We start from the raw sequence: 6119 nt of genomic DNA on the forward strand, positions 1-6119 counted from the left end.
GTATAAGGATGTAGGTAGGAGGTTAGATATGGAGGTAGCAACTGGGAATGTTATTTTCTGATGGTTTTTATTTTCTCTCAGTAGAATAAGGAAGTAAGTTCATTACAGAAAGAGGATGAGGGAGGAGGAGGTGGTGGAGATTTGAGATGAAAGGAGGGTGACAGAGTAAATAAACAAAGCATGTGATCCTATATTCGCTTAAGCTGTGGTCCCCATTTCTTGATTCCTTTTTTTTTTTTTTTTTGAGATGGAGTCTGACTCTGTTGCCCAGGCTGGAGTGCAGTGGCCGGATCTCAGCTCACTGCAAGCCCCGCCTCCCGGGTTCACGCCATTCTCCTGCCTCAGCCTCCCGAGTAGCTGGGAGTACAGGCGCCCGCCACCTCGCCCGGCTAATTTTTTTTGTATTTTAGTAGAGACGGGGTTTCACCGTGTTAGCCAGGATGGTCTCGATCTCCTGAACTCGTGATCCGCCCGTCTCGGCCTCCCAAAGTGCTGGGATTACAAGCTTGAGCCACCGCGCCCGGCCCTTGATTCCTATTTATAGCAAAACCCCTCAAAAGAGTTGTCTGTTCTCCCCGTTGTTAGCTCCTCTTCCAGTTGATCTTGAACTCACTTCAATAAGGTATTTGCTGTCAACATTTCTCTGAAACTTGGCTTCTCAGTGTCACTGGTTATTTCCAGGTTCCTAAATTTAATGGTTCATTCTCAGCCTTTTAACTTTCTTGACATCTCGGCGCCATTTGGCAGTTGATCACTCCTTCCTCTGTGAAAGACTTTCTTTACTTGCCTTCTAGAATCCTCTACCCTTCTGTTTTATTCCTGCTTCATTTGCTTCTCCTCAGTCATATTACCAATTCCTTCCCCTTGTCTCTGTCCTAAATATTGCAAACTCAGGTTTCCTTCCTGGATCTCCTCTTTTATTCTATCCACACTCACTCTCTTGGTGATTTTATCCTTGTGTATGTGGAAGGCTTCCCAATTTACATCTCCATTCCAGACCTCTCCCCTGATCTCCAGGTGCATGGACTTAACTGCCCACTTGACATTTCTACTTGCATGTCTAACAGGCTTCTCTAATCAAACTTCTGACTTTTCCTCAAAAAACTTACTCTATTCTTAATTCTTCCTTATTACACTAAGGACAACTCTATCTTCTTTTTCTTTTCTTTCTTTCTTTTTCTTTTCTTTTTTTTTTTTGAGACAGAGTCCTGCTCTGTCGCTCAGGCTGGAGTGCAGTGGCGTCATCTCAGCTCACTGCAACCTCCGCCTCCCGGGTTCAAGAGATTCTCTTGCCTTAGCCTCCTGAGTAGCTGGGATTACAGGTACACACCACCATGCTCAGTTAATTTTTTTTGTATTTTTAGTAGAGATGGGGTTTTGCCATGTTGGCCAGGCTGGTCTCTAACTCCTGACCTCAGGTGATCCACCTGCCTCGGCCTCGCAAAGTGCTGGGGTTACAGGTGTAAGCCACCACGCCCGACCAACTCTACCTTCTTAATTGCTCAGGCCAAAAAATTTGGAGTCATTCTTACATCCTTTCTTTCTCTTATGCTCCATAGTCATCTCTGTCAGCAAATCTCGTTGGTTTTGCTTCAACATTCAGTCAACATGTGATGATTTCTTACCACCGTTACTGCTTCCATTCTGGTCGAAATCACTATCATCTCTCTCCCTTGGGTAACTGCAATAGCTTTCTAACCCCTTTTCACCTTTGACCCTGACAGTCTGTTCTCCCAAACAGCAGCCACAGGAATCTTTTGAAAACCTAAATTTATCACTTTACTCCTCTGTTCAAATCCTCTAGTAGCTCTCCATCTCACGCCGAGTAAAAGGTAGTCCTTAGAGTGGCCTACCAGGCCCTATATAATCCGACTGTCTGCTGCCTCTATAATCTTTTCCCCCACCTTCCTCCCTCCCTCACTTTACTTAGCAACACTGGCCTCCTTGGTATTCTTTGATAGTACCAACCATACTCCTGCCTCAGAACCTCAGGACTTGCTGACTCCTTTGCACAGAATGATCTTCCCCGGTGTTTCTGCATGCCTCACTCCATCCCCCTCAGATTTCTGCTCAGATGACACTTTATGAAGGCATTCTCTTGATCATTCTGTCCTATTGAAAATAGCAGCCCCTCTTTGTACTGACTCCTTTCTGTTCTAATAACGAACTGTAGAAATGATCCCTGAAAGACTAGTCTTAAGGCTCCTTTCTTTCTCCTCCACCTTTTTTCTTTTCTTTTTTTTTTTTTTTTTTTTTTTTTTTTTTTTGAGACAGAGGCTTGCTCTGTTGCCCAGGCTGGAGCGCAGTTTCGCGATCACGGCTCACTGCAACCTCCACCTCCCGGGTTCAAGTGATTCTCCTGCCTTAGCATTCTGAGGAGCATGGATGGCATGTGCCACAATGGCCGGCTAATTTTTGTATTTTTAGTAGAGACAGGGTTTCACCATGTTGGCCGGACTGGTCTCCAACTCCTAGCTTCGGGTGTCCACCCGTCTTGGCCTCCCAAAGTGTTGGGATTACAGGCGTGAGACACCGCACCCGGCCTCTACTTTCTTAAGTTGTCTCTGTACCATTCATCACCATTTGACACTCTGTATTTAAATTACTTACTTGTGTGTTATATGTTTTCCTCAGTTAAAACATAATTTTCATTTTTATAGATGGAGAGGTAAGGAAGGGCTTCCTGAAGAAGTAACTCTTTAATTGAAACATGAAAGAGGAGGAGAAATTAAATAGGCCCAGAGAGGATTCTTCCAGGCAAAGGGAAATACACATGCGTAGGCTTCCTTTTGTGGGGGGAAGCAGGGTGAAGACAAAAGAATAAATAAGGCCTCACTCCCGCACATTGGACTCCTCCATGATGACTGAAATTATGGCCACCAGGAACTCTCAGGCTCAGCTTGTCACACTCATGACCGGAAAGTAACTCAGTGCTAGTCTCTCTGCTCCTATGTTCATAAACTCTAGAGAAGGACTTGGATGAGCCCTCTTGTGTTAAGAGATGAATTGGAGGAGTGGAGCAGTATGTCTGGTTGAGCTTGGGTCACTTCTTCACCTCTTAGATAGATCTCTGTGACCAGGAAGGTGGCCACATCTATAAAAAGATAGCAGCTACCCCTCAAGCTTCATGTTAAATGGTGGAAAGGTACATTTCCCCCCACAAAAACAGGGATTAAGAATCAAGAGGGAGGCCGAGGCGGGCGGATCATGAGGTCAGGAGATCGAGACCATCCTGGCTAACACAGTGAAACCCTGTCTCTACTAAAAATACAAAAAATTAGCAGGGTGTGGTGGTGGGCGCTTGTAGTCCTAGCTACTCAGGAGGCTGAGGCAGTAGAATGGTGTGAACCCGGGAGGCAGAGCTTGCAGTGAACCGAGATCGCACCACTGCACTCCAGCCTGGGTGACAGAGCAAGACTCTGTCTCAAAAAAAAAAAAAAAAAAACCAAAAACCAAAAACCAAAAACAAACAAACAAACAAAAACTCAACATCAGCCCAGATGCAGCGGTTCATTCCTGTAATCCCAGCGCTTTGGGAGAGTGAGGCCAGCAGATCTCTTGAGCCGAAGAGTTGGAGACCTGGTGAAACCCTGTCTCTACAAAAAATACAAAACTTAGCTGGACATGGTGATGTGGACTTGTAGTCTCAGCTACTCAGGAAGCTGAGGTGGAAGCAACTTGAGCAGTTGATTAAGGTCGAGGCTGCAGTGAGCCGTGATAGCACCACTGCATTGTAACCTGGGAGACAGAGTGAGACTCTGTCTCAAAAAAACAAAACGAGAACAAAACCAAAACAAAAAACAAACCTCAACATCATCTCAGAGGTATCTTTTTTTTTCCTTGCTTCTCTAAATCCATTCTCCAACTTTGTGGGGAGTGTGACCGGAATGAACTGCACTCATGAGCATCTCTTGTGTTCTACCAGTTAGAGGCACTATCAGGGTGGGAAGTGGGTGAGGCCAGGGTATTTAGTCTCCAGGCTTCCTGCTGGTTCAACTTAGTCTTGTAGGGCTGTAGGGCAGCCCCTATACTCTCCAAGGGTAGGAATAGCTTTTTTGCTGTTGCTAGTCCTGGAATCCTGTGCCATCCTGCTGTTTCTTCAAATCCTGCTTACTCTTTTTGTAAACAATTCTTTTATTAAAATTTGTTCAATTATCCAGTTTAAATATGCCATTCATTTCCTGTTTGGACATAGATTGATATAAAAATACGGGATATTCTAAAGGAACAATTTGGGAAAGCTAAAGAAGATAAAAGAGAATGTGCCTTTGTACAAATTCTATAAAACAAACTGCAGAGACAAATCAGAGGAGACTGAGGTTCTAATGCAAAATTCCCAGGAGAGAATGAAACTAGACATCTGCAGGTAGAGAATAAAGCAGGCTGGATTTCAAATGGTCCAAATCCATGCTGATCTATGCTGATGGTAAAGATGGAAAGATAAATTAGGATACATTTTGGGTAAGTTTGTACACTGATGATGCCCTTTCTGGAAAATTCAGTTCCAGTCAATCAAAGGTTCATAGAAAGGTCATGATAATAACTCACTTTTTCTATTTCCTTGGCATGTACACCCTCCAGACCTAAAATCTCTTTCATTGTTACATTTATTTAGCTAGTGCTGTGATTATTGCATGATATTTATTTGTAAAATAGGATTAACAAATGGACCACCACTGGTTCACCCATATCAAGAAATAGCTCTAAAGAGGAAGACATCTGTGGAAGATAAATGAGAGGACACTTAGATGGCCAAAGCAGCCCAAAATAAACAGAAGGAAAAAAAAAAATAAACCTGAGATATCGCAACATATGAGAACCAACTTGTATACCAACTCTGCAATGGTAGAGGAACTTTTGGGAGAAAAGTTGGCATTCATCTATGATGAAGAGAGCAGGCTGGTTACCTTCTGTAACCAATACAACTGAAATCAATACAGTCTTTAAACCATGGCATAGTTTTTTAAATAAGTGTGCATTAATCTTGCAAGTGTGCACAATGCTCATGGAAAGAAGAAATTATTGTAATGTTTTATCTTAGTGCTGTACCTAGCAAAGTGCTTTGCATATTGAAAATGCAAGCATTAGTTAAATGAATAAATGAAAAAAATTAATCCACTGGAAAATGAGCACTGACCATTATCATATCAGTAATTTAGCACTTTTGTTCTCAGTGTAATGTTTTGCTTATTTAACTTACTGCTGTTTTGATTGGGTTCTATTAATTGATAGTAGTATTTGTTGGGCCTGTTAAAGATATATGTTTAGCATCTATTTACATTGCTGAAGTTAATTGGTGGGAATTCAAACACCTTTTGGATCTATCCCTCTAGAAATTACAGACAAATCTATTAATTTTTTAGTCATTAGTATGCAGCCATTGGACATGTATATTTACATGTAAATATGCAAACCATATGTGTTGCCAAGTTATTGCTTGTTTCTAATTTGGATCCTGAGTTTTCTTGGCCACCCTAACCTGAACAAAAGTGTAGACAACAGAACAGTGAAAATCCAGTGCCTCTATAGAGTGGACAAGTACCAGAAGTAGCCCCAGAGGGGGCATCGCTGCCATCATCTTTATGTATTTGTAAATCTGCATATCAGAGGATTCCATTTTAAGTGGAATTATTAGAATTTTATCAATGTCTCTATAGTTGCCTTAAAAGCCAATTTTGTGACATTTGTGAGCATTGAGTAAGAGGAAAAGAATGGAAAAATGTATCCAAGAAATGTGATAGATATGTAAATTTGGGTGCAACTTTTTAGGCTTGAGATTTAAAAATAAAACTGGGCTCCTATAGAATTTTTACATACTATATAATAAAAGTCTGCAATCTGATCCTCACACATCTCCATTAAAATCTAACATTGAATTTGTTCTACTCTCATTGTTTTTCATTGATACAAGTGTTGGGTGAGGAATTCAGGAACTTTCCTTCACAAATGTTTTATTTGATTTACAGCATTAGGGACTGTGATATTCCTGGTTAGAATATTTTACAGTTGAAGTCTTTAAGTAAAAAACATTAGTTGAATTCCCACAGGAGAATGTGCATCAGCCCTGTGTTAAGCTCTTTGTTCAGACTTATTATTTCAGCTTCCAAAATGTGTTTTGA

This window comes from Theropithecus gelada, chromosome 4 (assembly GCF_003255815.1).
Source record: "Theropithecus gelada isolate Dixy chromosome 4, Tgel_1.0, whole genome shotgun sequence".
NCBI classification, from domain to species: domain Eukaryota; kingdom Metazoa; phylum Chordata; class Mammalia; order Primates; family Cercopithecidae; genus Theropithecus; species Theropithecus gelada.